General features: G+C 43.1%; 1 pseudogene; it reads right to left on the bottom strand.

The window, feature by feature from the left end:
- Positions 1-6,506: 6,506 nt before the first annotated feature.
- LOC136649881 (5S ribosomal RNA) lies at positions 6,507-6,625 on the bottom strand (annotated as a pseudogene).
- Positions 6,626-24,075: the final 17,450 nt, after the last annotated feature.

Raw genomic sequence — 24,075 nt, forward strand, 5'->3', positions numbered from 1 at the left:
TTGATTAATCATATGCTCAATTCATAACAGAAAAAAAGATGTATCGCTAGTGCCCAACTTCACTTTAAAAGTCTGATATTTTTTAATTAGCTGCTAGAAGTTCTCACATAACTGGCTGCCATTTGGGATTTTACATGTATGAGCTGAGGCCAAGAGACTGCACCTTCCATTCAGATCCAAAATGACTGAGCAGAGACACTCAAAACCAGGCAAAATTGCCCTTACACCATGGTGCATTATGCATGAAAACTGCTCTGGATTATCATGAGGATGCCAGTTATCCAGCTATCAAGGGTCATTCATTTAATGGTCAGGAATCCACAAGTTTTGACTTTGTTTCTAGTCCCACCTAGAGGTTTACTTTCCTCACTGCCTGCTCTTCAAAGGCAAAGTGTGGTTGTACTCACTAGTGGGGGGGGGGGAATGTTATACCGGTTATGGTGGGCAGCACATTGAATTTGTAGCAACCTCTCCCTTCTAACCAATGACATTGATGCTGTGTCCCAGCACAGGATGCAGACTGGCATCATTTTGAAAAAGACACTTTCTACCTTTGTCTTTTCATTTCGCCTGACTTTTAAGTAATATGTTACTCCTGTTGCAGACTACACTGCAAGCTTTCTCCTATCGCTGATCAGAATGACATTTCAGATTAGCACTGGCTTTCAGCAACCATATTTGTGTACCCCTGTTAGAGGGGTCTTCAATACTGCTTACATTCAACAGATTTCAAGACTGTGCAAAAAGATTGCATTTGATGCTCTTCAGGTGGACCATGTTAAGGTCAGACTGACCTTTAATAAAATACTGTAGACATGGTCCAGCCATACAAGTACATTTAGAACTTTCTTATTTTTCAGCCATGGAATAGTTTGTGCTGATAGACCTTTGCCTTCCCTGATGGGTCTGGCAGCACATTTGGTTCACTGTGTCCTAGCCAGAACACATGTAAAAGCATACCTAGAAATACATCTACTTTCAAGTGTCTAAGATTTAAAGAACTTGGCTGATATCTCTCCTACATCAAGGGCCATTTGTGTATGTACGGTTAAATACACATTTGAGTAAAGATGTCTTTAAGAAAAGGATGACAGTACAATTTAGCTTCCATGCCACTGTGGGGGATTTCTGCAGCGGAGGATGGAAAAGAGCAGATATGCCAGACTGTAGGATTAAAGCTGGCTTGGATAAGAACAATCAGCTGAAAAGTGCCCACAAGACGTTCCCTCCTGGCAACATACTACTTGGTTATTGACACTTTAAGCCGGAGCTTGGAACTGATGCAAAAGCACAGCTACATTTTCTGCTCCCTTGCGGGTCTATTTCTTATTTGAGGAGATGAGAAGAAGAGTACTGAGCCCCAGTAAAGTTTGACGGCCACGTCTAGGTACTCACTGCATGCAGCTATTAGGGCAGTGACCACTCCTGGCAACAAAGCCTGTCCTTATAGAGTGGAATGACTGGTGTGGCTCCCCTTGTTTGCTTCATGCTCCTGCCACCCTGATGGTGGCTTTCATATAAGAACCAGAAGTTGTGTGCCATTCCCATCTTGACTGAGCTCTATAAGTGAAAGTATTAACAGCAGAGACCAGTGCAAATTGTTATTCCTACCATGGTTGCCCCAGAATTGTGAAACTCCCTTTCCCTGGAGAGGCATCAAGGCAGAGCCTGACTATTTGCAAGAAGCCCTGTTTGCACCTTCTGGTGTGGGATGGTTTTCAAAACCCTCACAGAAGCAGACCTCTGACAACGCACTATATTTAATATTCACATTTTATAATGCAATGGATATTTCAGAGTTGTCATTTTATGTGTCATAGTACAAACTAAGCTGAGAACATTAGCCAGGACAGAAACTGAAATAAATCTCACATTTGTTCAGTCCTACTGCTGTTCTGGGTGCTGTTAAAAAATACACACACACACACTGAGAGAGAGAGAGAAATGAACATTACTACTTCTCAGAGGGCTTACAGTGTACAACAGGCTGACTGGAGACAGATGGGGTGAGGACTGATACGTGAGCATCTTTAGCTCCTTGTTCCAAAAATGATGTCTTACTTTTCTGTCCAAAAAGAACTTGGGCTTAACAGGGCTAGCAGACATTTTAAAATGTTGGAAGCAAATGTTAGGCTTTGTTTAAAAAAAAAAAAATTAAAACCAAGAAAGAAAATAGCAGAAAGCATTGTTGAGCTTGCCACCATTTCACAGGTGAAAATAAGGCCATGAAAACCTAGCCTAGTATTCTAGGTTCCCAAACTTCACAGGTTCCCAAACTTCCCAAACTTACTATGGTCACAGTGCCTCTTTTTCATGGCAGCCTCTTCTTCTCATGTGTCCCCGGGGCTGCCATCTTGAATCAAGCAAGAGCCAAGAAAATGGGCGACATCTCATGAGATCCAAAAATGGCGCTGCCTGGGAATGCTGGGAAGAAGGCTGGAAAAAAGAGAAGATTCAAAATGGTTGTGCCCAGGAGAGCTAGGAAGAAACTGTGCATGGGTCTCAGAAGGCCTCCTGGAATACTTCAAAAGATATTTCCGGTTTTTGCCAAAAGGGGAGTGCCTTTTGGAGGCCTCTAAGACACCCCCTCAAGGTCTGGTACACAGGGCAATTTATCTCCTCTTAGCTATGTCACTGCTCAAAACTTGCCAGTTTCCTCTTATTGCTTTCTCTTTGGCTTTTCTTGTAGTCTAGAAATATATGTCTGGAAGAGCCTCACACACACATATGCATGCACACATACAGACCACCCTCAGACACAGATGTCTTTCAAAGCTGTGTTTCCTCAAAACTTCCTTTGCCAAAAACTACTTAACAGAAAAATCAGAGGGTTCAGGGTTCCTAATAATGGCAGCATTTGGGTTATGAATGTTGTAGCATTAAGTCTCTAATCAATGCACACCATTAACAGCTATTAACAACATAATAGAAGCATATACATAACCACAAAACATACATTATCAGGCATTGGCATTTGAACAGCAGTTCAACATTGAGTCTGAGGCTGTGTGTGATGAATGCCTGTTTTTTTCCTTATGTTTTGGCCGATATGTCAATATTTTTTGGGCACTTTTATCCTCCTAGAACAATGGTTCTCAAACTTTTAGCACCGACCCACTTTTTAGAATGAGAATGTGTCAGGACCCACCGGAAGTGATGTCATGACTGGAAGTGACACCATCAAGCAGGAAAATTTTTAACCATCCTAGGCTGAAATCCTACCCACACTTACCCAGGAGTAAATCCCATTGATCATCATTGTTAAAAGCATATACATAGTAGTCTGATAAAAGTACAACTGTGTAACATTTCCACAAGTGCAGTCACAAACCATGGTAGCATCAAGTCTAATATATTTAAAATAAAATATTGAAATGAATGGGGACCCACCTGAAATTGGTTCATGACCCACCGAGTGGGTCCTGACCCACAGTTTGAGAAACACTGTCCTAGAAGCTCCTGTGCACTGCTACAGACAGTTGTGTTACTTAACAGAAGTGGTACCCACAAATGCTGGTACTTGAAAAAGTGAAACTTGCGCACACAGAAAGATTTGAAAAGTAGTCAGATCAAACCTGGTGACGAGGGTGAGGAGATGCTTTCCTGCTGCAACACCTGAGCTGAATTCAGGACTGCCACGCAATTGTGTTCAGTTGTGTGTCACCAACAGAGTGTTTTGTAATGTAGATCGTTCTCAATTCTCAGATTTGACTGTTTTGACCTGGAAAGTGATACAGTATTTGAGTCCGTATTTATTGTTCGTAATTAACTGTCTTCCTTTCTATCAGTCGAAACACTCAGCAGGTGCACATCCCATAAACCAACAATTCCTTTTCAGCTGCTTTCAACAAAGATACCTGCTGTTCATTCCTTATTGCCTAAACTACATTGTCAGTGAAGCAGTAAGATATAAAGTAGAATTTTTATGCTGTTGTGCATGCTTTAACAGGATTACAGGTTTCCATGGACGGACATCCATTAAACCTGAATTAAAGTGATGGCCATGGAAAAGGTTTGAACAAGACGTATCTTATGTTTTCATGCCATGTTTGCTTCTAACAAAACTCACAGCAACCCTGAGGGCAACAGGCCCTGCTGTTTACAGTTAGCATCGCAAACTTGCATATATAAATACACATTTTGGGTTTTTGAAAAGCACACTTTTTATTAATGACAGTTATTCGCCTTACCTGGGCCAAACTGACAAATCATTTCCTATGGTGCCAGCTCTCTAGGTCAAAAGGTTTTGCTGCTTAATGACAATTTGGTTAATGGTGAGAATGTTGTCATCTAGGACTCAGACCGAGAGGAGCAGCACAATCCAGCTTTCATCCTGGAGAACTGGATGGACAAAGCTGGAGGAGTTAATCTTTCTCATAGCCCAGTTCCAGCTTGCAGTGACACAGCTGGGCCCAGTGGCCTAGTGCAAGTTGTACCCAGTGCAGGTTAGGAGCAGACTGGAGGTTTCCTTGGGGTGAGGGAACATACGTTATGCCCTTCTCCTGCCCAGAAATGTTCCCTCCCCACCCCTGTTCCACCCTTGCCCAGCTGTGCCTCTTAGCAGAGTACTGACCTCTGCTGTGGCTGAAGATCTGGATGCAGCATGAGCACTCCAGTGCAGGCCTTCCTGCCATCGCTGCTTATACGCAAATCCTTGCAAAAGTGCTTTACGGCATGATTGTGACAGCTAGCGCTGGCTCTAGCAATAGGTAGGATTGTGCTGTTGGTTTTGCACTTAAGGCTTCTTGAACATTGGGGAATCTATCGTGGAACTTCCTCTTCCAGAAGATCCACCTCACCCTGTTCCTTCCATTGTTTTCTTCTGCCTCCCTTTTCTGTGTCTGATGTTTGTATGATTTTTCTTTGCTCTCTCCAGCAATGTTTTGTGGTTTTTTTTTTAAAAATCAATTAATTTTAATTGCTGTCTTCTTTGTCATGTTTTAGATGATTATTTTTTTATGATTAAAAAAAATCTATCATATTAATTGTAATTCAGAACTCTTTGGTCTGAAAGTGAAAAGTTAGGATCCAAATCCCAGGATAATAAATTTCAAAAAAAAAAAAAAGTTGACACACCTGCAGCAGATTAAGAGTTGTCTCTCCATGGTGCAGTCCCAGGGAGCAATGCGATGCTGTGAATAACAGAACTGTTGGACTTGGGCAAACTACAGTGGTGTTTCCTCACCTGTTTGCTATCTCTTGAAGCTGCCTTGAGTCCTACAAGCAGCATTTCAAAACAGACTGCTGTGTGACGGTAAGGCTAATGAATCATTGCTATTGAGTCATATGCTTCTGCTAATGGCTACTGATTCTCCACTGAAAAACTGCATGCCTTATTTCACAGTCTCCATTGTACATAGTCTTAGCTTTTGCTTACTTTGTCCTCTTTCAAAACCTGATGCTCAAAAGCCTCAGATGCACCCCTTTCGACATGAAACATGCTGCTTCATCAGTTCTGAACCTGCTTTTTTGTGGGCATACTTTCCTGGGAGTAAGTGCCATTTTGCACAAAGGGACTCACTTCTGAGAAAGCATGCATAGGATTGTGCTCAAAGCTGCATAATTTTTAAATTGTTATGGAAGAGCTTGGTTTTTGGCTGGACATGTAGAATGGGAAGGTGTTGGATAACCTTTGCTCCTTGTTTAGATCCTCTGTCAGAGCTGGAGGTGGAAGTAGAGTACAAACAAATGAGGTGAAGAAAAAGAGGCTAGTTTATGTGCCAATTAGAAAGAGTTGTCTTCACTAGAAAGTGCAAGCATGAATTTAAAAATATGACAGTCCCTTATTCGGAACATTGCTTCTAATTGCATTACCATCTAAACTTCTCAAATTAACTCCCTTTATTGACTTGGCACTGCCATTTGATATGCTAATAAACCTTCTCAATCTTTTCAACAGAACAGGCTTCATTTGTATGTTGTCTGAGTTGGGATTGTTTGTTTAGGGCCAAACCAGAAATTATCCTTAACAATTAGCTGCCATTACAAATGAAATTCACATGTCTAATCCTGCTCACTTTCCTTGTATCATTTAGTACAGGGGTCTCTAAACTTTTTGGCCAAAGGGCCACATCAAACATCTGGCATAGTGCCGAGGGCCAGAAAAAAAATTAAATATAAAATTTAAATAAATACATTAGAGATGGAACTTAGATGAATGAATAAATGGGCTCAAATGTCCAGGATTTCTCCAAACACCAGCAAAACCCAAAGCACACACTTAAACAGACCCCTATTCCCCCACCCCACAAACACAACTCTGGTTGTGTTTGGTCAACTGGGCCAGAGGCTCTCAAGGAATCAGAGGCTGGCAGCGGGCCGGATAGAGGCTGGCCGCGGGCCGCATCTAGCCCCCAGGCCGGGGTTTGAAGACCCCTGATTTAGTAGATCTCACCCATGTGCCAACATCACAACATTTTTCCTACAGTCCTGCTCTGCACCATTGCCTCTGCTGATACCTGACAAATCATGGTTGGCAACCTTCAGTCTTGAAAGACTATGGTATAAGCCTACAGCACCCAGTATTCCCAGGTGGTCTCCCATCCAGGTACTAACCAGGCCTGACCCTGCTTAGCTTCCGATATCAGATGAGATCGGGCATGTGCAGGGTAACAGTTGCAATGGCAGGATGGACACAGGTAATTTCTACAGAAGGAGAGCTAGAGCACAGTTCTAACTAGGACTGGGTTGTACTTTATGATAGTTACCACCAGCAACCATTCTGAGTCTGCCACCAGCAGTGCCAGAGGTCCCCTGTTGCTGCTGGCTATCTCCAGCAGTGAAGATAAGCTGGCTGGTGGTGGATGGAACAGGGTGGGAAGGGAGTAGAAGGGGGGAATTTATGAGATGGAAGTGGGGAGACAGAACGGGAGAGGGTGGGGGCAGATTCCGGTGGCACCACTTTGTGCTTCATCCTAGCCCCTGACCCCTTGCCTCTCCTGTCCCGTCCCCTTTTTTCTTCCTTACTCTCCTCATACTTGCACTTACGCCAGTTAAATAGTTGGTTTAGATCCAAGGAAACTCATTGGCAACCAGGCGGCTTATGGAGACGTTACCTTTCCCAGGTTGTCTGGTTCCCCACCACCACCACCACCACCACCACCACCATAGGAAGCAGTACGCTTTCTGTTGTTGCTGCTGCTCATCACATAGACTGGTGGGGGGGGGGTAGGTTTGGGGCATTTATCATTACTCAGGCAGTATAATCTACCAGGATATTTTCCTGTTTGAGGCACAAGCCCCATTAAAAGGAATGGGAGCCATACAAGAACGTGGTAATATTCTTGCACAACTTGGATTCTTTTCAATGAGGCTTGTACAGGAACATGTCCTGATGGTTATGTCTTGTGTGAGATTCATCTTTATAAATCCAGGTTTTCTGGGCTCCCAACAGAATTCAGACATGAAATCAGCACTATTCAAGAACTATTTAAGAACTGGGGGTGATCAATTATTTCTTGCATTTTTATTTCAACATTCTTGGATTAGCTCACTGGATTTCCGCCCATTCCCACCCCAAAGCAATGTCCTTTTACTAACCACACATAATCTTTTGTTTATTTGCTTCTCTCTATATTTATAATGAATGGCCTTTGAAGGCTGGTACAGAAAGGCAAAGTTATCCTTCTTCATTACATTCACGACTGAAGGATTGCTGTAGAAATGAATGATCTTACATTTTCACCTGCAATAAACCATTTCTGGTACATTTGTTCTAATGCCATTAAATATTAATTTTAATTGCCTGCTGCTCTAAAGTTCCCTGTTTGCATAACATATATAATATATAACCAATGGGGAGAGTAGCAATTAAGTCAGGATGTGAACCAGCTTTTTCTTCAATAAAAAATTAATTAAGATGGTGTTTATGCTTTTTTTTTTATGGTTAACTTTAACAAACTTCAGGATAGCAAAGAAGCCCATCTTAGTTTAATGTTCATGCATGTCACAACTGAAGAAGACATTGTCAAGGGTTCAGAAATCCAAACAAATACTGATAAATATCACTTTCCAAATGGGGAAAGTTTCTGGATCATCTGTGGATCTAGTACCCACAGTTTCACTTATCCATGGTTCAAAAACTCCCCTCATCATGCCCTCCATCCTGCAAATGACTTATATGCTTGTAATTGCAGACTTCCTGTCACTCTTCTGGGGTCTGACTGTTGGCTGACTGCAAAATGGAAGCAGGAAGCACTCACAGGAAGTGAGGCAGAGGGCTGAAAAAAACAAAGAGTTGGTGAGACCCTGGAACAGCAACCCGGAGGCTGCAATCATAAGCAGATAAATCTGCAGAGAACAGCAGATAAATCTCAGAGAAAGCAGAGAACAGTGCAATAAACCTTTACACTGGTGTGATTCAATTGAAGGCAATGGTATTCTACAAGTAGAGGTATTCACAATTCTTCCACTGATGACCAATGCTCTGCTGACATATGTAGGAGTTTCAGATTTCACAGGGAACTCCACAAGAGAACTGTTTTCTTCTGCAGCTTGGAAAATACCCACTGCACATGGAGCTTACACGTAGCACAAAACTCCATAGTCACATTGGGAACCATAGTCCTTCCATACATGCAGCCAAATTGCAAGATTTCGTGTTAATGTCGCATGTGTCTTTCCAGGGCACAACCGTTTCAGGAAATAGTATTGCTATGACTTCTGATTCTAGAAGTCCTCTTCACTTGGTATCTCTGGGTGTTCAATGAACTTGGGGGAGAGAAAGAGAAGAGAATCTTATCAGCTAGCCATGGCCATGCATTTTCTGTCCACACCCTGTAAATGTCTGCCCCCAAAACATGTCGCAGAACTGAAGGGAAAGAGAAAAGTAATGTGCTTATCAGATCAAAAATTGCACCATTCTTGTGCACATACACACCTGTGCCCCCCTGTGGAGCTTGCTTCTCTTCTACGTGAGAGGCATAGAAGTTAACGGCTTTATTTTAATTACTGCTGCACTGAGTTTTCCTTTGTTATCAGATGGTGTTTTCATTAGAGCAGAAGTAACTACAGATGATGTGTGTTCTCAGTGCCTATGTACATTGATTATCAATCTTTCCAAAGCGGGGCCTATTGGTTGCAAAATAATTATCCAAGCATAGACCACGGGGTGCTGAGAAAGCATTTCTGGTTGAAACGTGCACACACCACCACACCCCCCAATCATCCAACCAAAACAAGAAGAGAAGACAAATGAAGTTTGCAGGCTGGGGCAGAGAGGGTGAATACCATTTTCATATATATTTTAATGTTTAAGAACTCATGGGACTATAGTTAAACTGTCATGCTCCTCTTAAAAAAAATAGCATGAAAAATTTGTGCTCATCATTGGCAGTTTGTGAGTGCTAAATGCCCTTTGAAATAGATAGATAGATATAGATATTTTAAGGATTTTTTTTTATTCTTATGACACTGTCCTGTCTACTTAAGTGACTTGGACCAGAACTTTCAGCCCAATCCTAAAGGCGGTGCTGCCGCCGGGTGCCAAGGCTCCAAAGCGGCTACCACTGTATCCTGTGGCACCATGGCCACAACCGGATATCTCCTTGGGGAAAGGGATTAGCTCAGTGGTACTCAAACTTTTCCAGCCAGTGGCTCCCTTGACCCCCGTGGCTGTTGGCCGTGACTCCCCATCATGTTCCTAAGGGCTGGAAGTGACATCATTAAACAGGAAGTGGCCAGAAATAAACTATATTAAATATATTAAGTATAGTATTATAATATTATATTAAATATATATTAACTATATTAATATTAATTATATTAAGCATATCATTAATTAAATGCAGATCTTAAAAATATATAATAATAATAATAATAACTTTATTTCTACCCCGCCTTTCTCCCCGAAGGGACTCAAGGCGGCTTACAACATATTAAAAACAATTTAAAAACAAATAAAAACATATTAACACATACTAAAAACAGCAGTCAGAGTAAAAATAGGTAAAAAGAGCATAGAGCAGCAGCAAGTCATAAAAGAATCAGGCCTGTAAAAAAAATATTAAAAGATGTTAAAAAATGTTAAAAGGCCAAGAACTCAGAAGGCCTGTTTAAACAGAAGGGTCTTCAGGCCTTGCCGAAAGGTCTCAAGAGAGGGAGCCATTCTTAAGTCAAGGGGAAGGGAGTTCCATAGCGTTGGTGCCACTACTGAGAAGGCCCTATTTCTTGCAGCCGTCCCACGTACCTCCCTAGGCGGCGGTATATTATTAATATACAGCAATATACATGCTTTATAAATGATCAGCTGCTGATCACTGTTGGAGACAGGATGCTGGAGTAGGTAGATTTTGTCTGGTCCAGGAGGACTCATTTTTAAAAACTTTGAAAGCATACCAATAGAATTGTTTTATCAAATGAACTTTGTGAACAACCAGTCTGACCAACGTTACACACACACCCCCCTGTGGACCCCAATCCAACTAGTCATTTCTTCCATTCTCCTTGGATAGGATTGAACCCTTTATTAATTTCATGAAATGAAATTTTTCCAGCAGCTGGTGGGAAAAACTAAAATAGACCATGAAAATATATCAGAGCTGATAAGGGTTTGGTTAGGAGTCTGATTTGTCTCCTATACTAGGAGATGCACAGCTCAAGCCTATGCATGTCTACTTAGAAGTAAGTCCCATTAGAGTCAATGGGGCTTACTCCCAGGAAAGTGTGGATAGGATTGGGCTGGCAATCACTTCATCAATGGCTGAGAAGTATTCCCTTCAAATAGCAAGATTCATCACTTTAAAAATACAGCCTCTCCTCTTCATTCAAACAACAAGATTAATAAATCTCTTTGAAAACAGTACCCTTTTTCTGCTCCTGGCCAAGTAAAGTGTGTGCTTCTCTCTCCCCTCCCCCTTTGCCAACTGCATGGAAACAACTTTAAGACCCCTGGTGACTGGTAAAATGGGAAGCGTTTTATTTGGGGAGGGGGAGGAAAGTGGGAAGGTTTGGAGATCAAAAGGGGGTAGTGAAAGAGGGAGGGGGTTGAAAAGAGAGATTTCACTTTGATGAGAAGAGATCCCAGGCTGGGAACTAGGAACCAATCAGACAAGGATCAGCAAGGGTTAAGGACTGCAAGCCAAGCATGCTCGGTACTTGCCAGATGGGGGTTGGAGTGGAAGAGCTTTGGAAACAACATAGAAGGCGGCAGCCTTGGAGTGGATGGAGAAGAGGGTGGGGCAGCAGCAGCCACTCTCACAGCTGAGCAACTCCCCTGCTTTAAAAAAAAGCGCAGATGACGGGCAGAAGACAGGCTCATATTCTGCCCAGGGGTGTGACTGTATTCTGCAAGAGGACAATCCACACCTCCCCTTTGAATTCCTGGTGCCTCCCTAAAGAGCCACGCCGCGTAGTTTGAATAACACTGGATTAGCCTGACACGGAATTCAGGATCCAGCAGAGCAGAGCTCCTCTGTTCCCACCCCCTTTCTGCCCCAGTTCCTCTCCCCCCCCCTGCTCCAGAATGCTTCCCCCCCACTCCCAAAGCTCTCACCACCATCCAGAGCTCTTACCACCCAGAGTGGCATTTGGCCGCTGCTGGACTCAGCAACGACTGGTGATGGGCTGGCACCAGTGCTAACTCAGTGCAGGGTGTCCTCAAGTCTCTTTCACCAATGCAACTGGTACAAACTTTTGTACAAGGAGATAACCACTGCTTACTCCATAGTGTGCTTTGTGTATAAAAGGCCTTTGTTGCTTGCCCTCAACACGCCAGCAATAGGGACAAGATTGCGCCCGATATAATTTATTTTCAGTGTATGGAATATGTTCAAAGCCAATGTTTAATATCCCCTGAGCCATAGTACTCTCTTGACTGGAAAATAATTTTACAGCAATTTTGGATACATGAAGCTGAAAGATGAGCTTCCACTATCACAATATGAAAAAAAGAACTAAAAAAAATTTTTTTAAGGATACCATATTGTGTTTCTCTTCCCGATATAGGTCATTTTCACTTTAAAGTTCTCTGTTCATGTCAAAATGTAAAAGTATCCTTAGTGAATTGAAAAGGGCACAATAATAAAAGTAGTTGATCTGGGGAATGAGTACAATAAGACATAATTTCTGCAGAACACAATAGAACATAAATTATCCCAGTATAGAAGAAAAAAATATCAGAACCGGAAAGGGAACAAAAAAGCAACAACACACACCATTGTTTGTATGAATACCCTTTCTACGACCTCTGAACATTTCTTTTTTTCCAAACCAATCTCCTCCTGTCGCTCCATATCAATGAAAAGAGTAATGAACCCTAGAAGGAAAATATAGTACCCTTTTGGAATTCAGTATGAAATAGCTGATAGCAATTCACAAGACTCCACTTCTTTCTGTACACACAGGTTGTCATCAGGGATGTATTGCTTTTTGATACTAACAGCCTGATAGAAAATTCCATACAAAAGTAATGACTTGGGGGAATAAGAATGACCCATTAACATGATGGGTCGAATATTCAAGTATTATTAATGTATACATTTCTAATCTTTGAATATGTATTGAGAGGTCATAATTTGTGCAGCAAATTATTGCAGGACCCCTTGAAGTATCATTGACACTCCATCAAAACCATGAACAGTAAAGGATAAAGAAAAATTATTACAATCATTGAAAAATGGAAATACATGTGACACAAAAATGGATACAGTAAATGCACAGGGCAAAAATCTAACGCGTTAGTTTCTACTGCACTATATGCCATGGGAATAAAGGGCATTTTTCAGTTCTCTGAATCTAAGTCCCATCTTTTACGATGGGACTCAGTCATGGCAAACTTTTGCTGCATTGTGTGCCTATAAAGAACAATGTTTAAAGAGAATGGATAGTATCAAGAATTAAGAATCAATCAAGTGTTGATTGCTATGATGCAATTTAACCCATTTTTGCCCGGCCCACAGTTGTACACATTTGGTCCCTGTTGTGTATATGCAGCGTTGGACAGAAAGGTTGCTACTGTGTATGTCGCAACTTCTATTTCTGTCAGAACTGTTTGAGTTTTTTAATGTATTATAATCTCCGATCCCAAGGCCTGAGCGGAAGTTTGAGGGCAGCAATTTTCAACCTTTTTCAACTCATGGCACACTGACAAGGCACTAAAATTGTCAAAACACACCATCCGTTTTTTGTTTGTCTTTTGGAGCCCACTGAGGGCCCTTCTTCCCTGGCTGGACCCTGAGTCATGCTGCTACCACCATATGAGGCTTATGACACAGAGGTGGTCTCAGGGAACAGCAGTGGGGCCTTCTGAGATCTTGAACTAGAGCATTGGCAGTTGTTCTACAATGCTGTCCCCGTTAAGCAACCATTGTTTACAACAAGGAGCAGAGTGGGCCATTGTGGAAGTGGAGTCCTGATCTAAATTCCAGATGACCTGATTTTGCACCAAAGGCTCTGAAAGCAAAAGAAATCTTCAGCTCCTGCCACAGTAAATGCTGGTAGTGTGAAGTTCTGTGCAAGTGCTTGATGTTATTAGTATTATTTATTCATAGGGATAAGTTCCTGTAAATTCTCAAGCCAGTTAGTTGCTAGAGGGGAATTTTTTTTTCCTCTTGCAATAGTGTATATCTCAGTCAAACAGCCAACTTGCATATATTTTTTTTTTTAATTGCTGACTTTATATTGAAGGGATTTCTATAAATAATTTGGAAGGAGTTTAAAACTTCAAACTTACAAGTTGGAGAGAAGTAATCAGTAGAGATCTGCAAGGATCAGTCTGGGTTGTATTATTTTTACCATGTGTAGTGATGGGGAATGAAAAACAGAGGGAGAGTTCAGATGTAAATTCTTGGGGTTCAGGGCTGGGACCTGAGAGTGGACGGAGGGGGTTCTACAAGCCAGTGGGCTGGATGCCTAAGTCTGTACCATGGGAGAGCCTGATTATCTAGGCTGTGGTCTTTGTTGCCCAGAATTGGCATCTTCAAAATGTCCAGTTGGACTGTGAGTCACTCCAAAAGTGGGGAAAGGAGTTGAACACTCACAGCCCAATCCTAATCTGTACTGGCACAGCCAGGCCTGCACTGCATCCTGCACCCATTAGGAGGAGGCTGGAGGTCAACTGGGGCAAAGGGATATTTCCCCCCTAAAGCTGGGTAAAGCCCCGCCTCCCTTATGGGGCTTTACAGATCTGCACCAGCTATTTAGCTGGTAGATATTCAGAAAGCCTGGTGTAATGCTGCAAGGCCCAGGAAGGGGATTAGGAAGTGGTAGAGGCCTGCTCTGCTGATCCTGCCCCCCACCTGGGCCTGATCTGTTCCCTGTTCTGTTCTCCCCCTGCATTTGTTTCTTTACTAGCCTGCCCAATGGGGTTACTTGGGTTTGTGCCAGCAAAATTGCTGACACGAATCAGAGAAGCCCTGTTTCAGGGGAAAGGTCTTGGGAGGGGCAGTAGGATTTGGACTTCTCCACTGACCCTGCTGACTCCCAGACCTGTACCACCCCCTCCACACTGGTGGTACATTGCAGGCCTTACTGCCAGTGCTGCCTAATTGTGTGGTGCCACAAACATGCTCTATGGCACACTTGTGACATCTAGCGCTCATGCAGCATGAAAGTAGGATTGGGTTGTAATTTTTGGTCAGTTGCATATCGTCTAACTCGGGGGTGTCAAACATAAGGCCTGCAGGCCACATGCAGCCCCTGCAAGCAATTTCTCCAGCTCCCTAATATAACTGGGCACTCCCAGCATGATAATTGAGTTCTCTCAAGCTTGAAATTATGAACAAGACTTGCACATTTTCTCTTCTGTTAATGAGTTTTTATGATGTCATTTACTGCTTAATGATGTCACTTCCGGTCCTCAGAAGGCACCATAAATGCTATTTGTCCCACTATATGAAACAGGTTTGACACCCCTGGTCTAACTAGTATCTCCCAGTGGCAGGTTGTCCCAGAAACCTTCCCAATTTCCCTTCTCATAGCCTGACAACACTTTTGGGCCTTCCTTAAATCTTAAAGTCCCACTGTGTGCCTTGCTGTTTCTTAGAAACTCTCCAACTCTTTGCAGAAAATGTAAGCTTCTTCACAGACCAACTTTCCAGTGATCATGTTAGGTTTATCAGATGTGACCTCTCCAGCACCTGCAAAACTGATTTGTTCAAAAACTTACCTTGGATTCCATAGCTCCTTACTCAGCAGGGAAGCAGGGAGTTCAATTTTCAACCTGAAAGTTTATTATATTTTAGTGGCTTCACTGTATGGTCCAAACAAATATTCCCCCCCCCAAATGCTGCCTTTTGAAACATATGTATGAGATTTCTTTGACCATGTGTACCATCAGGAAAAAAAAAAAAAAATGACTGTGGTGGAGGGACATGATAGAGCAGCAAATTTCAACCACTGTGCTGCAGCACATTGGTGTGCAGTGAATGGTCTGCAGTAGTGCTGCAGGAGTTTGGGGGAGGGTCATATATTAGTAGGTCCATTGGGGGGTGTGAGCCCCTGGCTGGCAGTGCTATGTGCCTTGTCATTAGTCAAAAAACCGATGATGCACCTTGCCAATTTTTGTGCCTTTTCAAGGTGCTTTGAGATGGAAAATGTTGAAAACCACTGTTATAAAGGTTTAAGAAGTTATGCATGGTGTGGCAGAAGTAGAGGTAATTTTTTTTCCTTCCCTTTCTCAATTCTGAGCCAATGAAATTGATTGGCAATAGATTCAGGATAGGCAAAAGTACTTCTCACATCATTAATTTGCAGAATTCACCATCACAGTATGTGATAATAATTACTAGCTTTAAAGGGGGATTAGAGAAATGTGTTGGTGATGGATCTGTTGATGGTTATCCTTCATAATGATGATACGGAACTTCCAGTGTATAACTCTGTATCTGTTGCTGGTGGGCCAAGAGCACAGGATGGCCACTTTCTTCATGCTCTGCTTCTGGATATCTGGTTGGCCACTGTAGAAAACAGGATGGTGGACTAGATGACACTTGGTCTGAAGTAGTAGTCATCTTCTTATGTTCCTAAAGGGAGGCTAGAATAAGGAGCAGAGGTTTGGATTCAACTCTTCTGTTTTCCCCTCCCCCATCACAGCACTGAAGTTATTGCCAATTATCTGATAGGGCTGCACACTCTACATTAGTAGGAGAAAGCCACAGGTTTGTCAGCCCAGTGGTAGGCCTGCATACCATAGTACGAGAGCCCTCATTTTTAAAATGTGGAACATGAATTAACTCAGAAGGTGAATTTAAAAACATTAGAAATGTCAGAACAAGAAAATACCTGGGGTATTGTAGCAGATGTTTGAATACATCTGAAAAGGTTACACGGAAGTCAGGAAGTGTGAAAAATATTAAAATGATATTTTGAACAGAGCAAAGGTAGTTAAGAGCATATCTGAGCAGCCGAGAAAAATGTTAGGCAAAATCGCCTGTGCGGCTTTGTCAAAGTTTAACTCAGTGATTTCTTTAACAACAGGCATAAGGAGTTTAATTCCATCTCATGTAGACTCTCTTCTTGGAGGATAATTGCTGTTTTCACTACATGGGCATCAGTCAGTGAAAGATATGTCAGAGCCTTAAATGCATCACCCAGTTCAGTCCAACGCTTTGAGTCACACAACACTAAGTGGTGTAATAATGTTGATCGCAAGTGCAATTATGGGAGTGAACACTCTGGGTAATGCATGCAGAGCTGGCACGCACCTTCCATTAATGTGAATGGCTGCACTGCAGCTGATCCCCCAAGAGGCCTCTGGAATTATTTAGCTGCTGTAAATATATAAAATATTAGTACATTAATCTGACCACTATCTCCAAAGTGCAAAGTGGAGCAGACTATTGGAAATCAATATGGGGGAAACTGCGTACTTTGAGAGAAGAATGTTTTCAACAATTGCATGGAGTTTAATGGGGAGGGGGCAGTTTTAAACAGAGGCAGCTAACCTTTTTCCCCAAAAGGGACCACCGGTTAAATTCAGGCATATGAGAGAATGTCACAGTGGTGCGCACGTTGATACATATACAGTCTCTATGCCTGGTTGTAGGTTTGTCTCTAGACCACTGAGCCAGGGAACAAGAAAATGCTTACCACATGAGGGCCAGGTAGTAACATGGGCTTTGGGAAGGGGCTGCAGCTCAGTAGTAAAGGATATCTTTTGCATGCAGAAGGCCCCAGGTTCAATCCCTGCCAAGGCCACATCAGGGTGGGAAAGATCCAGATCTGAAACCCTGGAACCCGGCAGCCAGTCTGTATAGACCAGTGTGTCTCAACGTTTGTCCCCTGCTGTACCACTCTGCATGGCCCACCTATTAGAAGTACCACCGGAAGTAACTGGCAATGATGTCATCAGCAGTTACTTCCAGGGTGGGATACTGGATGTGACACTGCAGACACCCATCAGTGGGTGGGTCAAGGCAGACAGGAGGGCTTTTTTTAAGCCTGCAGAAAGCACACACTGGAGGTCAATCTGTTGAGCTGAGTCTTCTACCGCTGTTTGTTGTGTCGTATTGCTGGTCTCACTGCCAGGAGGTGGGTGTCCAGGGTTCTTGCAAGTGCCACTGGACACTGCCTCAAGAAACACTGGTGGCACAGCTAAAGGGACCAATGGTTTGAGTCCATCAGTGGCTCTTATGTCTTACCAACACCTTCGTACTCCATGTCAAGATAGCCACAAACTGCTGCTGGCTATGGCACCTAGGCAGTAGGTTTTATCTGTCCAATGCTATTCTAGCACTGATGCAGCTATGCCAACAGGACATGCCCTTCATCCTGCAATGGGGGAGCAGTCACAGAGGCCTGCTCTGAACTTTTGTTCCCTTGCAGTAGGGTTGCATTTTGGCTGCATCGTTATTACAGCATTACTGCTGCCTCCCTCTTCCCAGTTTTGATCCACCTTCCTGGGTCCACATGGACTTGCAGCAGATAATTACTGGTGAAGATCCAAGTAGAGCCAGCGGGGCAGCAAAGGAACAAATTATCCAGACAAGACCTCTGGGACTGCCCCCCTGGCAGAATGCGGTGGGCACTTCGGTGGCACAGCAGCATTGATAAGGGGGCTAGGTATGATTGGGCTGTTAATGATTTTCAGCATGAAATAGAAGTATTCTGCAGCTTTTGTAACAGCACAATGGCACACAGATGGTTAAATATCTACTAGTATATTAGCTGCCTTAAATATTGCTCTGCCTCTAACCAATGAAAAGTTTTTTATTTAACTTATTTTCTGCCAAGGCAAACTTGTCTAGGCATGTGTTCTGGTACTCTTATAGCTCTGATAAATGTGTTTAATCATTCAGCAAGTCCAATGAAAATAGAATTCCTCAGGTAGCAGGTAGAGAGCCAAAGGAGAACAGTCATCTTTAATTATACAATCCCTGCTTCCAGAACAATTTGATGTAGCTATACAGTGAAGTTCCTCCAGGCACTGTTAATGCGGGATGAGATTATTTAAGCATAAAGGAGAAGAATCTTAAACCAAACGCACTCCACCTCCATCCTAATATTTATTTTATTTTTAATTTGGGTTCAGTTTTACTGAAATTCAGAGTTAAACTCTCTGCTGTTGCAAACTTTTAAAAATAAATGCTACTTTTCATACTGCTGCTCTTCAGTAGAAAAAGTCAGGCATAAGGCAGATTGCAGTAGTTGTAGAATGAGCAGAAATACGTTTAAACCTGGGAGCAAGTCTTCCAGGGCAGCAATTTGGGGAAGCTCAAATGCTGCGGCTTCTGTATTGTCCTACTCAGCAATCCTTTTCTCGTTGCAATGTGAACTCAAGAGAGTTGGACTTAGACCAAGAAAAACCCCAAACAAAATCCTCACTCAGTCATGAAGCTCAAAAGGGGGGTCTTTAGGCCAGTCTTATCTCTCAGCCTAAGGGTTGTTGCAAGGAGAAAGGATAGAGAACCATGTGAGCTGCCTGGGTTCCTCAGAGGAAAAGCAGAGTAACAATGTTATTACAAAATAATACAATTATAATAAGTAATGGGTTGTATACTAAGAATTTTTCCCGTTTCAGGGACAAAGTTGCATTCATGCAAGAGGGAAGGGCAATTTGGGCCATCCCTCTGCAGACTGCTGCACCCCCTGAATATCTGCTCCTGAGAGTTAGCTGTCCCTCATGAGTGTAGGGGGCTGCAGAGGGAAGGGGATCTGTAAAGATCCAGGGCCTTCCCACAGACAGGGGTGCCTAGGTCATAGTGTTTCTGACACACTCCTAGCCCACTGCTTACAGAATCCTCAGTAGGCCAGGAGTGCAACTTCCTGTTTGGTTTCTAAGAAACCCTAGATCTTAAAGCACTTAGCAAACAGCCAAAAAGTCAAGGCTACTGTTCCTGAGTTGTTCTTACCATTCTAGGCTATCTCAGAGTACCATTAAACACCAGGAACTCCTTGCCACAGGTTGTGGTGATGGCATCAGGCCTAGATGCCTTTAAAAGGGGATTGGACCAATTTCTGGAAGAAAAATCCATCACCCGTTACAAGCCATGATGTGCATGTGCAACCTCCTGATTTTAGAAATGGGTTATGTCAGAATGCCAGATGCAAAGGAGGGCACCAGGATGCAGGTCTCTTGTTATCTGGTGTGCTCCCAGGGGCATTTGGTGGGCCGCTGTGAGATACAGGAAGCTGGACTTGATGGGCCTATGGCCTGAGCCAGCAGGGCTGTTCTTATGTTCAGGACAGCAAGGTACCAGTAGTGTTTCCAGAGCAGGGGCTCAGCACTATGTTTTGCAGGCATCTCAATGCTCCATGCAAGCAACATCTCCCCCTTGCCTTCGGAGCCATTCCAGACCGCAAGAGCAAAGCAGAGGTGTCCCCTCCTTGCTGCCCAGAATGACTCTGCCACCCAGAATGGTTCCAGCTGTAAAGGACGATGACCACTTACACTGCACATTGAGGCACCTGCAAAACTTAGTGCTGAGTCTCCCTGCTGAAACCCTACTGCAAGGTACAGTTCTTAATCCTAATAAACTGAGAACAGATTTCTAGATCGGGACTGCCTGATTAGCTCAAATGAATGCAAAGAGGAGAGCTTGGGTTTCCTGAGGGCTATGCCCACATTTGGTTGCCACCACCACCACCATCCTGGTTAACAGTCAGGCCACTTCAGCCTCAGGGCAGCTGAAGGCCAACGGGTTTGGGCCAGCTTCTGCAGTGCCTGGGCTCCCTCCACCTCAGGAACCCACAAGAAGGATGATGTAATTGGTAAGGCCACTCTCTCCAGCCCCTCCCAAACAGAGAATCACAGCTATGACCAATTCCCAATTAACACGTCCTTGGGAAGCTAATCAGAACTAAGCAGAGCCATGCCTGTTATCATGCTCATGGCCCAGCTGTAGTCCAGAATCACAATAAGGAGATTCCTTTCTCGTAGGTCTAATAAGCCATGTTCTCAATGCCATGTGAGCTGGAGCAAGCTGCTCAAGATGGAGCAGACTGAGGTTTTTCCCAAGACTAAAGAAAATTATCACTCTCACCTTGCAGAAATGGAAATTCTTTGAATAATTATAAGAACAGTGAAATGAACGAGTCACTGAATTTTTGCTCTCTATTTTTCATTCCATCATGTTTTCATTTTCTCTCTTTAACCTCCAGCATGGAGCACAAGGGCATTCTCCTTAGCATCTAATCCCATGTTAGCACGCAAATTCTTGACTTCGCGGCCTTTGTGCTGTTTAAGTCTCATCTGGAATCAGATATTATTTTTACTTACAAGAAGAGTCCCTGACTCACATAAATAATTCAGCCATATGAATCCATACAACAGCATCTAGCAGAGAGGTTAGTTAAGTAATGGGCCTGCCTTCCGTCAACAGCCACGGTATGCCTGGCATTCTGAGAATCATGAACTTGCTCACTAAAATGCATTCATTCTTTTAGTTGCACTGGTATCCCATGTACATGAGGTGGGTGACACATTTTACAAGAGATGATAAACATCAAACAGAAATATAGAACTATGAGCGCAATCCTAACCCCTTAGGTCAGTGCTTTCCAGCACTGGCATAGCGGTGCCAATGGAACATGTGCTCATCCTGCAGTTGGGTATCACTCACAGAGGTCGCCTCAAAGTAAGGGAATGTTTGTTCCCTTACCTTGAAGCTTCATTGCCCTTATGTCAGTGCTTGAAAGCACTGACATAAGGGGTTAGGATTGCACCCTATGTCAATATATGGTGAGAGAGAGAGAGGCAGAGGCAGAGAGGGAGAGTATTTCAGTGTCCCCTGATCTTCATACTGACATCTTCAAGGGGAAAGACAAGCTGCCATCTGAAGGGAGGAGCTTAAAAACCCCTACATGTGAGCAAGACAGCAGTTCATATCGGTTTAGATCCATCCTGCCCATTCTTAACACGCAGTTCTGGAACGTGCTGGAATCCCTAGCATGTATGCACTGCTGAAACAGAGACGCATGCGTTGGCTCGGTCATGTCGTGAGAATGGATGATGGCCGGATCCCAAAGGATCTCCTCTATGGTGAACTTGTGCAAGGAAAGCGCCCTACAGGTAGACCACAGCTGCTATACAAGGACATCTGCAAGAGGGATCTGAAGGCCTTAGGAGTGGACCTCAACAAGTGGGAAACCCTGGCCTCTGAGCGGCCCGCTTGGAGGCAGGCTGTGCAGCATGGCCTTTCCCAGTTTGAAGAGACACTTGGCCAACAGTCTGAGGCTAAGAGGCAAAGAAGGAAGGCCCATAGCCAGGGAGACAGACCAGGGACAGACTGCACTTGCTCCTGGTGTGGAAGGGATTGTCACTCCCGAATCGGCCTTTTCAGCCACACTAGATGCTGTTCCAGAACCACCATTCAGAGCGCAATACCAGAGTCTTTCGAGACTGAAGGTTGCCAACAAGGAGCCCATTCTTAAGAAAACATCACAGGAAATGGGTCATCAGTGATTATGCAAGAAAATTATCCTAGAAAGACAATCAATTGAATTCTTCCAAGCAAGCCTACACAACACCTTCAGTGAAGTTCCACATTTCCCATGCATTACATAGGGAAAGGGTATGGTGCTACAAAGACTTCACAGAGGGTTGCACAATGTTCCACTAGAAAAAAATGCTGAATTAAAAAAAAAGTCATTTGGAAAGCCCTGTAATGATCATTCTGTAACCCTTGTGTCAGCTCTGTACTGAATGACCCCCTTGTATACCTAATTCAGGACCAATTTACACATTAGACCTTAGTCTAATTCAGGACCAACTTACACATTAGTAAAGCTGAAGTACTTTCCAAGTGGCAAGATGTGGGCTTATACAGTTGCCCCTCTTCTTAGGTGCACTTTACTTGCACAAATTCAACTACATGTGTTTGGCAAACCAAAAACAACAGTTTAAAGTGCAGGTGATTCCACTTACTAAATACATGACTCAGAGTAACCACTAGATCAGAGAATGAAGCTGCTGCCACTGGTCACGACAGGGGTCTCAGTTCCTGCCTGTCTCTTGTGATTTTTAAAGGGACAGTATGTATTTTCCAGATGAAAAGGATTTTCAAGGCAGTTTTGAGTATACACAGGGTGACCAGATACAATGGAGGACAGAGTGCCTAGACCTTTAACCACTGAAGAGAAGAGGGAATTTTGTCGGGTGCAGCTCAACATGGAAGGGTTTAAAACCTGCCAAAATTCCCTCTTCTCTACAAAAGTTAAAGGTATAGGCACTGTGTCCTCCATTGCATCTGGCCACCCTGAGTGTACACAATTTTAGCTTTCTGCTCTGGAATGTAACCCTTGTGTAAGATAAGGGGCGACTGTACATGTCCCTACAATCACATAAATTATATAATATATAAAGAGGTTGTCCGTACATACCATATACTTCTGAATGTACAATGTGCTCAATATCTGCAACCCTTTCAGCTTTAAAAATTTTTTTTAGGGTAGAACAATTCTGGCCTTCTGACCAACAGTACATGCAGTTGTAGATCTAGCTATCCAGCTCACATGTAGCACCATTATCACTGAAGCAAGTGCATGTCCCACCTCACAAAACGGATCTGTATCTTTCTCAATAGGAACTGAATGCATGAACCAGCCTACAGTGTGCTGGTATAAAGATATTACCGCCTAGCAGAATAAATTTGTCCCATTTGGAAAACACAGTATGATTCTGTAGTGAGATTGCTTTAAGTCACTTTGCGTACTATCACAGCTGGTTACACTTACGAGATTAGGGTACAAAGAATATAGGGCTTTGGTGGTTTCCCAAGTACTGATAATTTGTGTGCATAAGAAAGGAGAGAAGAAAGAAAGCATCATTCACCTTCTTATCTATGGCTCTTAATTAAGCATTTACTCCAGTGGATTTTTAATTGTAGATTTTAAAATTGCCATCTTAGACCCACAGTCCCCACTCACCTATCCAGCTCTTACACATGCAAACAGTCCAATTAGCTTTAATGAAACTCTTCAACGAAATAGAAAGGGAGATGGATCATTTCCTATGTTATTTATTTACAGTAGCACTGAGAATACAATTTGTACTGAGGCTGCCATGCACAACGGTACTGTAATGTACTAGGATACAGGGTCTAAGTGCAGCAATAAAAACAGGCTTCCTACCAAACACAGACAATACCTGGTGCAGGGCTGGCAACCAGGCCTTAGGTGAAACATGACTTAATTCAGGCAGTGGGATGGAGTTTGTAATTAGTTACTTTTATAGCTTGGGAGACCTATGAATATAAATAAAGGCCTAAAACGGTTTGCTGCGCAACATGTAAAAGCACATTCAGTTTATTCAGAAATGGTTTCCTCTGACAACTACTTTGAAAGGTTTGAGCACTGAAAGTTTGAACACCCATCTTGTTCCTTTCACAGCCATAAGCTGGAAAACAATAAAACAGTGAGAAAGAAAACAAGAAAGTGCCATTTAAAATACAGAGTACTAAGATAGTGGCTTAAAAAAATACAAATTCACAGAACAGTCCTATGGATCTGAAATGCCTGTCTGATAGCCCAATCCTATAAAGGCCTTGCGCTGATGGAACTAGCATTCTGGTGCAGCATAAAGTCATTGACAGCTGTCAGAATATGTGACACACCATTCAGCATGGCCAGGCCACTGCTATGAGTGGTGAGCAAGCCACACACCAGTGGTCCATCCATAATCGCCAGTGCCAATAAGTCCAC

This window comes from Tiliqua scincoides, chromosome 4, assembly GCF_035046505.1.
Source record: "Tiliqua scincoides isolate rTilSci1 chromosome 4, rTilSci1.hap2, whole genome shotgun sequence".
Classification (NCBI taxonomy): domain Eukaryota; kingdom Metazoa; phylum Chordata; class Lepidosauria; order Squamata; family Scincidae; genus Tiliqua; species Tiliqua scincoides.